Raw genomic sequence first — 15,319 nt, 5'->3', positions numbered from 1 at the left:
GTTAATTATAAGAAAACTTTTTTCATATTCTTTTTCTTTTAGAAAATTGTGAATATTAATGCCCTAACCCCGGAATGAAAAAATCTTACTTTATAAAACGTTTGAATTAAGTTTATAGCGACGAAAACACAATTTGACAATTCGAAATTTGTTATTCTGAATTTCATGCAGAAAAAAATGAAAATTTTTGAGGGAAATTTTGTCGTTGACCTTACCATCACTCACCTCCGAAGATTGCGCAGGAAAATTTGCTACTGCCACTTCTAAACTCCCACAGTAGGTTTTTGAAATCAATCATATGGCCTGTGTGTTTAAGGAGGGTTTCGTGTTTTTGGGTTAAAAATAAATTTTTTTTTTACATTAACCACAATTTCGTCAACCGAAACTAATATCTCAAAAATATAATATTTTTCACCTCGGGGACGAGGTGTTGGTCCTATCAGCTTGATTGACGTGTGTATTTTTTAGATTCTTTTAAACTTTTAAACTTTATTCTTTTAAACTTTATTTCTATACTTTTATTGCATTAAAAAGCATGCAACAAAAGCTTCTCGAGAAAGTGATGTACAAAAAATAGGAAATGACAGGCGGAAAACAATAATATTTATCAATAAATGCGTGTCCATTGAGATAACAATGAGAAACGGTCTCTGTAAATTTTGCTTTAAATGGCTTACTGAAGTGAATTTTCGTTTTTATATCGTTCGAACGAAAATGGAAAAGCTGATAACTTCTCTTGTCGTAGTAGATAAAAGCTGATGCGAGTCGACAGAGGAAAGTTATTTTTCCACGTACCAACACATTTTGACGACGATCAACGGCGATCCGATGATTTCTAAAATCCGCTGACGTTTTTATTTTTATTTTGGAAACGATCCTAACAACAGCAAGTGACAGCTCTATTCGGAGACGTTTACAGTCTCATATAAGTGCTTCCATCTTGATTCGCGGAATGTCATGATGCATTATTTCGAAGCATGGAGCGAGAAAATTTTTTTTTTTTTTTTTTGGAAAATTCCCATCGCGGAGAGAAATTTAAAAGAAAAAAATGTGACGGACTCTCTTTTTATCGTGGCTGATAGTGACGAAAAACAGAAATATTGTATAATATATATTTAGAAAAGCGGAAAAATTTTTCTTTTAAAAAAAACAACATACTTTCTATGTGGGTGGCAACATCATTTATCAAACAAACAGGAAAGAAAAATAGGAAAAAAAAAATGAGAGCGACGTGTGTTGGTATCCGTCGAACCGTCTTTTTTTAGAGTAAAACAAAAGGTGGTATCGTAATTTTGACCATAAAAAAACCAGATACACCTTTCGTTATATTTATTTATAAATGCGGTTCATTTTGTACAATAGAAAACAATACGATGTGATTGTAAAAGGCACCGTTCGGACTTTTATCTATTCATAGTTTTCGTTTTCACTACTGACTACTACGAATTTTTTTTTTTTATGATGGAATATGATTGAAATTGTGAAATTGAATTGAAATTTTAAGATCCATTTTATTTTATTTGTTTATTTTTTTGTGTTAGCGTAATTTAATGCGTATAATCCGCCAATTTGTTTAATTCTCTCTCTCTCTCTCTCAATGGTTGTCAAAAACGTACTAAATTTTTTTTTTAGAAAATGAGGATGCAAATATGTGCCCCGTTAGCATATTTTTAATGTGAACAATAAATCCGTGCTGCAATTTAATTAATGAGTGGACATTTTTAATTAGGTAAAGTAGTTAATTAATGGTAAAATATGCAGTTTGTTTTTATTTTAATGCTATCTATAAACGTGTAAAATCTTGTTTAACAAAATTGAATAGTTGAATGGTTTTTACCTCGAATTTTATCTCCGATCCCCTCAATTGGGAGCGATTTTTATAAATCACGTAAAAATTTCAGCAGCTCTCAAAAAATGGCAACAAGAAGGAAAATGAACTGTTTATAGATAATATAAACAGTTTGTACATAAAAAAAAAGTATTGTATTTAGTGTCCTACAATCGACTGATGATAGTAAGAAAACAGTGACAGATATTAAAGTAATTTTTGTGGGATATTTACGTACGAAGTCAGGAATTTTTCAGATACGTCATTCATGTTGCAAGGGGATGTATAGTTATTAAAATAAAATAAAAAATTAACTTTTTATGCGAACACACTGTGCCCAAAAAAACCCAATTAGAAAGTTGTTGCACTGTCGCTCCTAATACCAACAAAGAAAATTTCACGTTTCTAAGTGAAATATTCGCATTGATATTTGAATTCAAAAACGGAGGAAAGTTGGGAAAGAATAACGAAAACTATAACGGACAACGCTTCTTTCCCAATTACATCCGATTTTGAATTCAAATATCTCTGCGAATATTGTCAAGTCCAACCTTGACAAGGATGATTTTTTCTCAATGTAGCGAGATATGCGTGTACGGATTATACGCAGGAAATAATGCACCCTATTTCTAAGACGCTTCATTTATCAAGACCAAGACAATTCCATCCTGAAATGGTGTCTCTAGCTGGGATCTTTTTAGAGGGCCCTTAGGCCAGAATTTTCAGTGGGTTTCATCTAATAAATGCATAAAATAATGAGATTTATTCCTGGGTTCCAAAGCTTGAGCCCTCTTCAGCTGTTATTGATATCGCTCTCATCCATTATTTTTCTCAAATTATTCCACGTTTTTCTTGGACGTACTTTACTCGAATCGTCGTCTTCTAGCTACTGACGGCTCTTTTTTTTCAAGTGATCATAACCCTCAAAAGACAGCTGTATGAGATGTATTATTATCTCTATTGGCTACCTTCATCAACTCATAAATTTTCGATACGATATTACTGATTTTGAAACAAAATTTGATAGTAGCCAACGCTCTCTCAGCTTAAAAAAACAGCAATAACTCACTACCGAATGCAAAGATGGGATATCATATTATTTAGCTGTAATTGTTATTTGATTGGTAGCGTAACAAAGAAGACCACCAGAAATTGTTCGGGAACTTTCTGCACGGATTGTACACGGCTAATGATTCCTCTCCCCCCCCCCTCCTCTGCAATAGCTTTAGCGATAGATAAATTGAGAGCTTGGAAAATGTACTACTAGAGACAAATGAAACTCCATCCGGTGAAGGTCGTTCGGTTCCTCAACGCATTGTGTGAATTTGTTCATTGAAGTGTATAATCGAAATTAGCTCAGAAACCACCACCACCACAATCTAATTCTGTTTCCCATGGGAAGCGTCCCAAAGCTAACCAGATTAAGGTCAACCGACATTTAATGTTATAGTAAGCTGCTTGAGTCTTTTTTGACATGTTGTTACTAACACTCTATTACTCTCTGATGGTCTCAATTATTGAATGTTCCGTTTTGTGATTTATTTTTCAAGGACACAGTTTTCCCCAAAGCTGAGCTGGTGATTACAACTACAAGTTTCGAACAATTTTTCTAACACTAGTGCCTGCATCACGTGTGAAATTCTCTGCCAACTTCATTTTATATTGAAATTAGTTTTAGTAGTTTGTGAGTGAACTTCTTTTTTTCTCTCGCTCTCTGTTAAGATTTATGCGGAGATATAGTTCTACAGGTGTTCGATATACAGGGTGGCCATAAAATAACTTTGCCGATACACGAGCTTCTAGTGGCCGCAAAAATCAACTAATGCAAATCATTTTCAGTATATAAGTGTTTCAGAGTATGCACTCGAGAATGAGATAGAAAACGAAAACATATCTAACGCTGTCTCGCGGTTACAGTAACAAAACTTCAGAAAATACGAATAGCAAAACTCATTTTTATGCATTGCAAAGTGAATGACGCAGTAAAAAACCATAAATAGCGTTGAAACGGTACCTGCAGCACCATAAACACCAACACAGGGCGCAAACAAAGAAAGAAGATCTCGCCAAGGGGTTGGTGCGCTAACCGCTCGGTCGTGCATTTCCTCAGATATCAGGAAGTGTCCGAAAAAAATTATTTCATGACCACCACCCTGAATGTCTCCCTTGGCTTTCCACAATGATATCTATATCCGAAGGTCTTCCGAGAATCACAAATGAACCCCAAATCGTTAGTGGAAACAAACAAACAAGTAATTATTTGATTCAAAATTTTATAATTATTAGTTTACTGTTTGAATTATTTCTGCATGTTGATTAGGTAGTTTTCCCACAGTAATAAATAGTAAAAACATCGCATTTGAAGGGGTGAACATTAGGACAGAGCTGTCCAAATTTTAGAAATGTAAAATACGGACTTGATTCTACCCTGAATAGAATAAATAGAATGTCTGACCGGAATTTGAAGTTAATTGTATATGCAGTCGGCAGGAAAATATTGGAAGCAGTCAAACAAAGAGCACAAACACTTTGGTACCCTGCTAAGAATTTGATTAAAAAAAATATCCGCATACTCAAGAAAATTAGAGGTGATTTGTTTCTAGTCGACATGAAGAAATTTTTTTAATTTAATTAATTAATTTATACAAAAATTGCCACGTTTTCAAGACAAATAAATTCAATTGGTCGAATGGTCGACGAGTTTCGGCTCTTCAATGGAGAGCCGTCATCAGGACCTCGTGGTCAGAATTCACACGAATGAGTCGACCAATTGAATTTATTTGTATTGAAAACGTGGCAATTTTTGCATAAATTAAACCAGGCAAAGTTTCTAATATTTGTGATAACAATTAATTAATATTTGCACAATTTTCACTTATATTATATTTCTGTGTTTCAACAAAACTCTGCAAAGAAATGAAACATTTTCAATCTTTTACAACTTCCTATCACCCATATTTCAAGAAAAAGTCTATAGAGTAAAACTTGACTTGTTTTTATTATAATTAAGAGATGGTATTTTTTCGGCCCGAAATATGGGCCCACCAGGAATTGAATTTTCTGGATGTTATGCGGAAACGTATGTTATGAATAATAATACTTAAAACGAATAAATATAAAAGATAAAATATATAAATAGTTAAAACTAATGTATTTTGAAGTGAAAAGGGGAAATGTTCGAATTTTCATATTATGTAAGTATTGTGTTGAAAAGGTCTGCCTGACCTCTGCGCAGAGACTTTGTCCAATATGTAGGGCGCTATGTATACTAGATGCATTATATTTCTTGTTCCTAAATCAGAGGTCTTCAAACTTTTCCCCTGTAGCGAGCACTGCCTGTACCTATCGTCAAAAGAAGAGCACCCCTCTTACGGCAAGTTTAACGTATGATTTCGTGAAATAAGGATGATTTCAATCCTTGAATGATATTTGTACAGGGTGTTTAATTGAAACTTTGATGAATTGTTCGTGAGCACGAAATCGGACATGAACATCGAGCACTCTGGGTACTTCAGGGAGCACTGTGGTGCTGGCGGGCAAATGGTTGAAGATGCCTGTGTCCTAAATGTTCACTTGCACCTAAATGTGTCACACACGACCATGTGTTAATTAGTTAAATTTGCCCTATGTATTAAGAACCACTCAATCTACATATCGAGGAAGAAACAATTAAATAACTAATTACTTATTTTGACATAACTTTTATTATTTATTTTGCCATCTACAGGGTGTCCCATGAATTCATAAATAGTTTAAATTTTCATAGAAATTAAAAGAACGAAATTTGAATGAGAATTTTTTTTTTTTTTTTTGGTGCCAAAAAACATTTTTTCGATTTTTGGGCAATGGAGGGCCCTGCACGAAAGCAAATCACTGGGAATATGCAAATTAATCCTATAAAATGCGGATTGTTCGATTAACAGCTCATTTTGGAATTTTCCTGTTTCTGGTGCTTACTCAAGGTTTTCATTCATTATCGTTTCAACTCAAGGTTTTCATTCCTTGAATTTTTAGGAATTTTTCAAATATTTATGAATTTATTGAACACCCTATATAGCAGATGCATTACGTGCGCCCATAAATGTGTCACTTAACGACCATATATTAATTGATTAGATTCTCTCCGTGTATTCAGAACCACACACTCTACGTACTGATAAAAAATTGGCTGACCACTCACAAATTTTGGCATCACTTTTACTAATGCTGTCTGCATCATCATCAACCAAATTCAATTTTCAGTAATCAACTTCATTTTGTGAAACGTAATTTAAATCGATTTTCTCGGGTTTTTGGGGCAGAAAAAAAGAAGAAACGAACAGAAAATTCCCTCGGGACACATGGGAAAAATGCCGAGTGCCATATACGCATTATATTCAGCTACAATTAACAGATCCACCTCGATTCTAATTTTCGAACGAATACGGCATTTACTTCACTATAGAGTTCAACAGTCTACGCGTTACGGCTAATTATAGGGATCTATTATAATCAACTTTCCGTAGTTAACTTTATTTCTTTCTTTCACGGATGGGAATGAATTGTACGTATATTCTCGAATTTATAATGCATTACATTATGAAAAATAGAGAGAGAGAAAATACGTGAAAATGTCGTGTGAGGCGTCGTCGTCCATAAAAAGAAAGCCACAGAAGAAGAAGAGTGAGAAAAAAAGGAAAGGATGATATCAATGGTGGCAGTGTCAATTTGGAACACCCTATCGTGCGTGACGACGAACGAACTGTTGTTCCACGCACACACACACAAACGACTAAAATACAAGAAAAAAGAAAACTTTGTCACAGGGAAAATATGTCTTATTATTGGAAATGTCCTTGTTTCTGTTATATAACGAGAATAAAAAAAGGCCCATAGCGATATTTATTTTCCGAGAAATTTGTTTTGCTCACAAGACCGTGACCACAAAGAAGAGCAAACAAGTTGTATCGACATCCATACTTATTGTAGTGAAAACGCGCAGACACACAACTTAATCGTATTGTGAGGTCAGATTATTGAGTAATCAATTCATAAAGTGAAATTATCGAATCACTTTTCAATATATTGAGAAGTTCGGATTTTGTATAGAAGAGAGGCTGCGTCGTCATTTGCACGTGCAAAATGAAAACGCTGTCGGAGTTGTCAACCGATCTGAATTGCCGTAATCGTAAACTATTAATAAATTACATTACTTCGTGCAACTTTACACAGAGCTATAAATTTATTCGATCTTTTTATTGCGTTGTATAATGGTTGGAATTAAGTATTTTTGCGTAAGCGCAATTTTTACTAGTTATTTATTTCTAAACCCTTTAATTGGCAAGCATTGAAATATCTACAGGAAGAATATTTTTTTGAGCAAATGAAGTACCCTGTGTGTGAATGCTATTACATGGCAGAAAATTGTCAATGTTTAAAGAAATATGGGATGTTACTTAATATATAGTGTAACATTGTTACACTTCGGGATGTTTAAGCTATATTTATGATTTATACGTGCATTTGAATCAGTGGCGTTGGAGCCGTGGATGCAGTGGGTGTTCGAGCATCAATAGTGTTCTGTACCACCGGTCTGAACTCCCACAGAATTCATTCAGAAATTATAATCTATTATATAAAGCTCAAACTGACAACCCACAGATGCATAACGCTTCCGATGCCTGTGATTTGAATATACTAAAAATGTTATTTATTGTTCGCCAACTAACTTTTCTGTCATTGTTGAAGCAATATGTCCCCTCCACATACGGTGTTTACCTTCGAAATGTCAAAAATCATTCTTGCTTGTCTTGTCAAAAAATAGGAGATGTGTAACTTTCAGCCATTCTGCTAGTAACTATCAATGCCGAAACGAGTTCACAATATAAAATGCCTTTATTTGAAAAGTATAAGAAAGTCATGTGTTGTGCTTGAGAGCAACACGGCCAAAAATAAAGGGTTGATTTAGTTTAACCTCAAAATCCTGTAAGTCCCGTATTATCCGTGATTTCAGTTATCCGAGTTAGACTCAGTTCATATTAGCTCGGATAATCGGTGTCCTTATTGTATTAAAACATTTTAAACTGTTTCTTTTTTCTGCTTTTTATATATTTTTTTTGCTCAGTATTTTTAACTTTTTAATTTTCATTTGTTTTCATATTTTTCTCTAATTCTTACTTCTTTTAGTACTTTTACTTCTTAGTACGACGAACATGTTTGTATCTGGATTCTTTTCTTTACATGAATGTTTGCATGCATTGTGCGTGATCCCCATGCCCAGTGTCAGCGCATTCGTGCCTTCTAGAGTTGCATGTTAACAAATGAATGAAACAATTTACGTTTAATAAGCCGCATTAAGAAAAAAAAAATGTTCTCGTGGTTTCTCGTATCACCGTCACAGCTTCGTATAAACCGTACATAATTTTCATTCAAGAACTAATTAAACGACTAACAACCACACACAATTTAATTATTTTTGTGCGTTTAAACTTACCGTTCAAGTCTTTTTTTGAGAGAGAGTTTTATAATATTACGTGACATTGCACATTATTCTGCCGTACATACTTATTTTTTGAACTGTAACAGAATACATTAAGAAAATCTAGAACTTTTTTTTATAAGAATCGCTCAAGGCATCCGATTACCTTCCTTGTCACCTTTTTTCCATAAAATGATGCTGGAGTGAACTTTAATAACATTTTTGATAGAAAGTGTCTTAAAATGATGGAAACAATAATAAATTTTGGACTGCTTATGTCATTTTCCAAGAAAAAGTCATTTTTATGTCAAATTTTAAGTGAAATTCATGTAATATTCGAAACGCAATTGCAAAATGTTCTATCAATGAAATGTTTTTTTTCCCGCAGTACATTCAACTAGTGATGATGCAGGTTTGGTAGAAAAATTTAAAGGATTGCATGATATGCTTATAAGTTACACTCAACAACTGTTGATGTACGTGAGAGTTTTTTTTTAAAAAATTCATTCTACATTTCGTATATAAAACACTAATTAGACAAATATATACGATAGACCTTTGACTTCGGCTCATCACCATAAAAATGTAATGTAATATATGGTAGAATATTACATTACAATTTTGTAATGTTACAATCAACAGATTTTTAGAAATCATGTTCGAACTCAAGTAAAATGAGAAAAATAGCATTCTTCTTAAAACACATTTAAAGTTTTTATTCACAGATTACCTACTCGATGGTACCTACATAACACTAAATTAGGCGCAAATTCGGTTCTAGACGTCATATAAACAAAACAAGGAGCTATTTTGGAATCATAAGAATAAATAAAATAAAATAAATAATCATTTCATAATAAAATTGAAAAAAATCAATATTTTCTTCCGAAATGACGTTTTAAACGTATTCGGATACCTTATAACGTCAAATAAAGGATATTGCATAGGCTGCTGCTTTGAATTACCGTAAGAATTTAAAAAAAAAAATCTTTTAAAGCTATATTAGTAGCGGCTTTATTATGGCAGAATTTTTCAACCCCTTGCTTGAGAGCACTGCGATGCTCAGTCATACCACACAAGAGTGCTCCATACTTTCACTCGATTTCGTGCTCGTGTGTTCGTAAATGAAACTCGTCTTTAAAATTCCATTCAAGAATTAATGGATATAGAAAAACAAATAGTTTTGGATTCGCTTTACTTTAAAATAAAAATATTATTTTTTTAATAAAAATACGTTTGCTATATATTATATTATGGCAAAAGACTTAATTAACCGAAACCTATACGGTAATTATTAACCGAAAAAGCATATTTATGATAGTTAAACGTCCAAAATATACTTTGATATTTACCGATTTTTATCGATTCTTGGATATTTACATATTTTCGCACAATATTTATATCTATCATGTTTCTGTATACGTATATCTTTCATTTATCATTATTAAAAAAAGGGGATTTTTTATGTAGTTGAAATGCCACTATCATTTTTTTTAAATTATAATAAATTAACTAAATAACTGGGGATACGCGGAGTACATATTTTCCATAAAATTGTTTTGTTTCATATTCAAAGAGAAAATGATTAAAAAAAATAACCGATTATGGAATTTTTTTTTAAATCAATTTTGAGAGGAAAAGCCTATCTGGATATAAAAATCACGGTTCCTGCAAGAGGTAGGCTGACAGGGTTTGAATTCATCTTGGATTTTCTCAATTTTTCGAACTATAATTTCACTAGAAAATGACTATAGGCCTACTATACGACCTGTCCATTAAACATATTCGCATAGGAGGCCCTACCCAAAGATCACAAACACTCACTCGGTAGTAAATTGCCCATGGCGATGGACCGGAGTTTTGCTCGGTTTGAAAGAAGAAATGAAAGAAAGGAAAGGTGAAAAAACTAAAAGGAAGGAGGAGCAATGACAGGTGGTAAAGGAGCTATAGAAAACTGTTAAAAAAATACAAATGTGAAGAAATGAAGCTTTTAATTGATATACGGTGAAAAAAACTGTGACAAAATTTAGAATCCAGCAGAACTGTCTATAACATGAAATCAAGGCCAGTATAACACATGGGAGCCATCTGAGAATGGTCCTGGGCGACGGGGGAGCTGCATGATGGATATTACAGTTTGTTTGTTTTTTTGAGAACAGGTATGTATAAATAATGTAAGCTATTAATTCTCTAGCTAAATATGAGGACCCCCCAAAATAAAACTTTGCCTGAGACCCCTGGATTTCAAGACGGTCGTACGTATAAACTGCACAAGAAGCTCACTCACTGTATTCAAGCCCAGGTGAGTCCAAAGATCAGACTTATTTATATAATTTTTGTTCTTATTATATAATTTTAGTTTTTTAAGAGTTCAATAAGCAGAAAAGGTCTCGTTCATGGATGGGGGTAGGAGAACCCTAGACAAGAAAAGGGTGACCACGAAAATAAAATATGGTTTAAAGGGAACCATGAGCAAAAAAAGGTTAAGAAATACTGGTTTAATATACTGCACTTCTAATACGTACAGCGATTCTTGAGTGAATTGACTCCCGTTATAAAACCGTAACGTTAATACAGCTAAATCCCGTTTTAACAAACTTCATGGGACAGAAAATTTGGTTCGAGATATTCGATCAAATAAGGGAATATTCTATAGATGGAACAAACAATCTCCGTTCGTGACATCGAGAAGATCATTTTAAGCCGGGTTTGCTATAGAGGAGTTCTTAGAGAAGAATTAATTGTTTGGAAGCTTATAAAAAAAACATATTTCCCACTCACTTAACCTTCTATATAGTTGCTGAAATGGTTAATTAAGGATAAAACATACAGTATGCCTTGATTTCAATGTTATCTTTAAACAGATAAAATCTTGCTTAGCGAAGTTGAATAACTGTTACCTTGAATTTTATTTCCAATTCCCTCAATTTTGTGAGATATTATAAATCTTTGAACACTTGAAATTTCAGACGCTCCCAAAAAATTACGCCATCAAGAAATCAACTCTTTCTAGCTAAAAAAAAAGTAACGTACTTATGTAGCCGTATTTTACACTGAAATGACGTTAGATGATGCATTTCTTAAAACACCAAAAAAATTGTATAATGGGTTCTTTTTTTGACCATGTATTTGCCATGTATATTCGAATATGTACCGGACCATGTAGGGTTAAATTTCTTTTTGAGCGAAAAAGAGGCATTTGTCAATTCCAAAGTTTGCTGTTTGTGAAAATATTTATTTTATAGCACTGACATTTTCATATATTTTGATATCAAGAACCGATATTCGTGTCTTTTATTTATTTTTCTCAGCAAAATAACACAGAATTTCGTTTAGATTAGTTTACTGTTGTCTTCAATGCTGAATAAAATAATTTGTAATTTTGTGAATTTCGATAACTTCTTTTTTCCATTCAAGACTTGAAAAACTCCGTTTTTTATCAGTTTCTCGTGGAAATTATGGCAACACAGTAAATTCCAAGTGGGTCTACGGTGCTCCAAGAAATTGTTTTTCTTAGGCTGGCATTACACTATAAAAGTTTGATAAAAGTCCGTTTATAAAACTTGAAAAATGTAAGCAATAGGCGGATTGGTTAAGTTAGCTCGAATATGAAAGATGTGCTTATTGGTTACATTTTTCAAGTTTTATAAAAGAATTTTTGTCAAACTTTTATAGTGTAATACCGGCCTTAGAAATAATTATTGCATTAGGTATTGCAAAGTAACCCGCTTCTAGGTGTGTGCTTCGCAAAAATTTCACTAAGTTCATAAAAATTAAAATGAAAAAACTGTGATGGGTTTGTATTATGTATCACAGAGCTGAATTCACATTATCAACATCATTTTCCGCATTTACCCATGCCTTTTCTATGAGTTTTGCTTAACAAAACTAAAACTCTCAAAAATGGTGCAAAGTAGCATTGGGTTATAAAAGGTACCGTAATTTATTTTCATAAAGAAAGGCTTTCTCCACGCAGAGAAGTTTGACTAATTCACTTTGAAAATCATTGTTGATGATTTCTTTTAAAATCAATATCCCCCCCCCCCTTTGCCAACATTTACATGATTCGGAATTCCGCGTTAGCTATTGTTCTTAACACCCTTATTTAATGGTTAAGGGGGAAATGTTTAAAATGACACTGTTTCTGAATGTACGGTACAACTGAGAATTTTTTATTAGAACCTCGAATAATTAACATCGGGCATGTGATGCTCTTACGTTTTTATTATATATGTTCACATTGGAATTTCAGTTGCTTCCATATAGGACCTATTTTCTTCGATAAAGAAAGAATAAATTACAGAGAAAACAAAATTAAATTTTTTAAAATTTATTAAATAATTTGAAAATTGATAGATGCTGCAGAAAATAATTTTATTATCAATATTAATTACGTACCGCATTTCTTGGTCTATCCGCAGCGGTGCTCACGGTTTTTTTTTTCAGAAAAATTATTTCAGAGGCTTACGGTACTTAACTCTTAAGTGCTCAATTTTTTTTCGATCCGATAATTTTTTTCATAGTTAATGAAGGGGGGAAAATCATTAAAAAAATCTGTTTTAATTGTACTGCTTATACAGGGCCTATTGAAGGCGTGCAAAGCCTCAAAAATCGCGCATAAAATAAATGTATTGAAGTAATATTATGTACCACGCAAACACACTTTCCAAACATATATCTTTGTGATTCGAACTATAGTAAGGAAAAAATTCAGATTGAAAACTTCAAGGTAAAAAAATGCAAACAAAATAATTTGACAAATCACCGAAATCACAGCCACACATACTCTGCAACAAGCAAAGAGTTTTTGTCGTTAATTGGGACATCTACCAGCAAATTCCAAGTATAAAATCGAAAGAATATGACCTCACCTTATGCGCAAAGGCAATTCTAAATTTTCAACTAAACTGACTTTTAGACTGATTTTCATGCATCTGACTACAGTAATGAACGTTTAAACAACCCTTTTCACGTATGCAAAGCTAAGCATTTAAGGGTTAAATTGGTTTTTGTTTCAATTTAAAATGTTAATTTTTTTTCATGTTTTTGCAATAATGTATTACAGATTGTATCTTATGTCATATCTTGAATTGGAATTAAAAAAATTGAATTGAAAAACCACTATCTCCAAGAAATTGACTCTGTACGTTATCAAGTATAAAATTCAAATACGCACTAATCACATTGCATTTCAATGATAGAAAATTCATTTAGAGCATTTAGCAAACATTTTCTAAAAAATATTTAATTGCGAAATTTAAAAAAAAACAGTAATTAAGGGAAAGTTAAATTTTATCAAGGAAAAACTATCCTAACTATAAGAACTGCGTTAACGCCAAGAAATAGACTAATACTACGCCAATGGATCATAGAAAATACTAAGAACAATTAAACTACCTAATGATTGAAATCACGTGTATTCATAATTTACCACATTTAATTATTTTTTGATAACTTTTGTCGCATTTCATAGGCATAAAAATGCTTAATTGAAATCTAATTTATGTTATTGCATAGATGAAGGGCATTTTTTAAATGCAAAATGAAGAATAATTCATAACAAATAAAAAAAGATTACATTTTTCGTATATATTAGTTCTGTATATATTTTACAATTAAATATCGTTTTAAGTGTGATATTGGTGAAAACATTTCAATTTATGGAACATTTTAGTGAATCGGAGAAAAAAAAGCAATATATTCAACATAAAATTCTATCAGTGTATGGAAGAATGTTTACGCATGATAATAAATCGATAATTATCTATTCATTAAAAATACATCGATTTAAGGGGGGTCTCATATCTTTTTAGCATGGTCAAAAAAGCTTCAAAATTTTGAAATAAATCAATGGTTAATACTTCTAATAGAGCATAGTTTTTTGAGGGTTTTTGACCATGCTAAAAGGTATGCGAGCCCCTTTAAAATCGTCATAATTGGTTTCGAATTGTGAAAAAAGGAATAAAATGCAAAACGAATCTTACCTGTCAACTTCTCAGGTGAGAAAGTTATTGATCTTTTTTTGCACTAACACACAAACTGTAAAATTCTCACGGGTTACACACAGACACACACATTACACGAAATCAATGTTTTCCATGGATATCCTGCATAATGTTGGTACGAGAGCTTGCGTTTGCTTCTTCTCCCTTATGATTTTTTTATCATTTTCTTAAATTTTATTATTCTGTTTGGTTGTGAGAGTATATGTGTGTGCGGGGGATATATATTAGAATGTTTTCTTCCACTTGGTGTAAATATTGGTGGTTTCGTTTTTTTTTTGTTCGTTAAAAGGAATGATCACTTTGGTTCGATTTTGCTCACGTGCACCTGCTGCTATTTGGATTCGCCATCCGCAGTCTACTCACGAGCAAAATCCAACAGCCACCGACCTATTCTCCGCTATCCATACAATAAATAAGCGAGGAAATCTTTTGAAGTGCGGTCCTCTTTTGCGTGTTTTGACATCTACGATACGGTCCGATTGATTTTTTTCCAGCCGTGGCGCCATCTGTCGGGGCAAGTCCCGTGCTTACGGTTTCGATAAGAAGAGAAACGTGAAATGTGTTGTATGGATGGATTCCGCTTATAACGTTTTTTTAAAAAAAAACCCATCATGTAAACGGGAACACGCTTTAAACGAGAATAATGAGAACTATAGTTGGGACCGCACAAATAAGTCGCACTAAGCGGGGAAAACGTTCTTAGTGGGAACGTTATAAGCAGTATGCATTATTTTTTTCGTATAAAAATGAAAAATATGCGTTTCTTAGAAATTTTAAGGCAACTGACTACGTTCAAATGACGATTTTTTCGAAAATTGTCGGAAATGGGTTTATACATTCATTGGGAAGAATGTTTCACACAGAACACAAAATTATTTCATTATTGTACATGTAATAAGTAACAACAAAGTTATGGCTGATTTAATTCATCTGTAACAATGGTTTTGAAGGCAACAAACAATTTTCAAACGCGTTTTTTGAAGGTTCATTGTTTTCGTTACTTTATCCCGCGCGAAACCAAATTTCTCA

At 32.8% G+C, this 15,319-nt stretch overlaps 1 protein-coding gene across 1 annotated transcript in view; it reads right to left on the bottom strand.

The window, feature by feature from the left end:
• LOC149090226 (extracellular serine/threonine protein CG31145-like) overlaps window positions 1–14,726 on the bottom strand; it is a 95,241-nt gene extending 80,515 nt beyond the window's left edge. The window contains exon 1 of the mRNA XM_089233020.1: window positions 14,270–14,726. The gene's annotated coding sequence lies outside the window, so the exon portion shown is untranslated. The remainder of the gene's footprint in view (window positions 1–14,269) is intronic.
• Window positions 14,727–15,319: the final 593 nt, after the last annotated feature.

Source organism: Pholcus phalangioides, unplaced genomic scaffold (genome assembly GCF_987345545.1).
Source record: "Pholcus phalangioides strain wild (caught in Gottingen) unplaced genomic scaffold, Ppha-v1.0 ptg000001l_1, whole genome shotgun sequence".
NCBI lineage: Eukaryota > Metazoa > Arthropoda > Arachnida > Araneae > Pholcidae > Pholcus > Pholcus phalangioides.
This window is presented reverse-complemented; position numbering and strand designations above follow the sequence as displayed.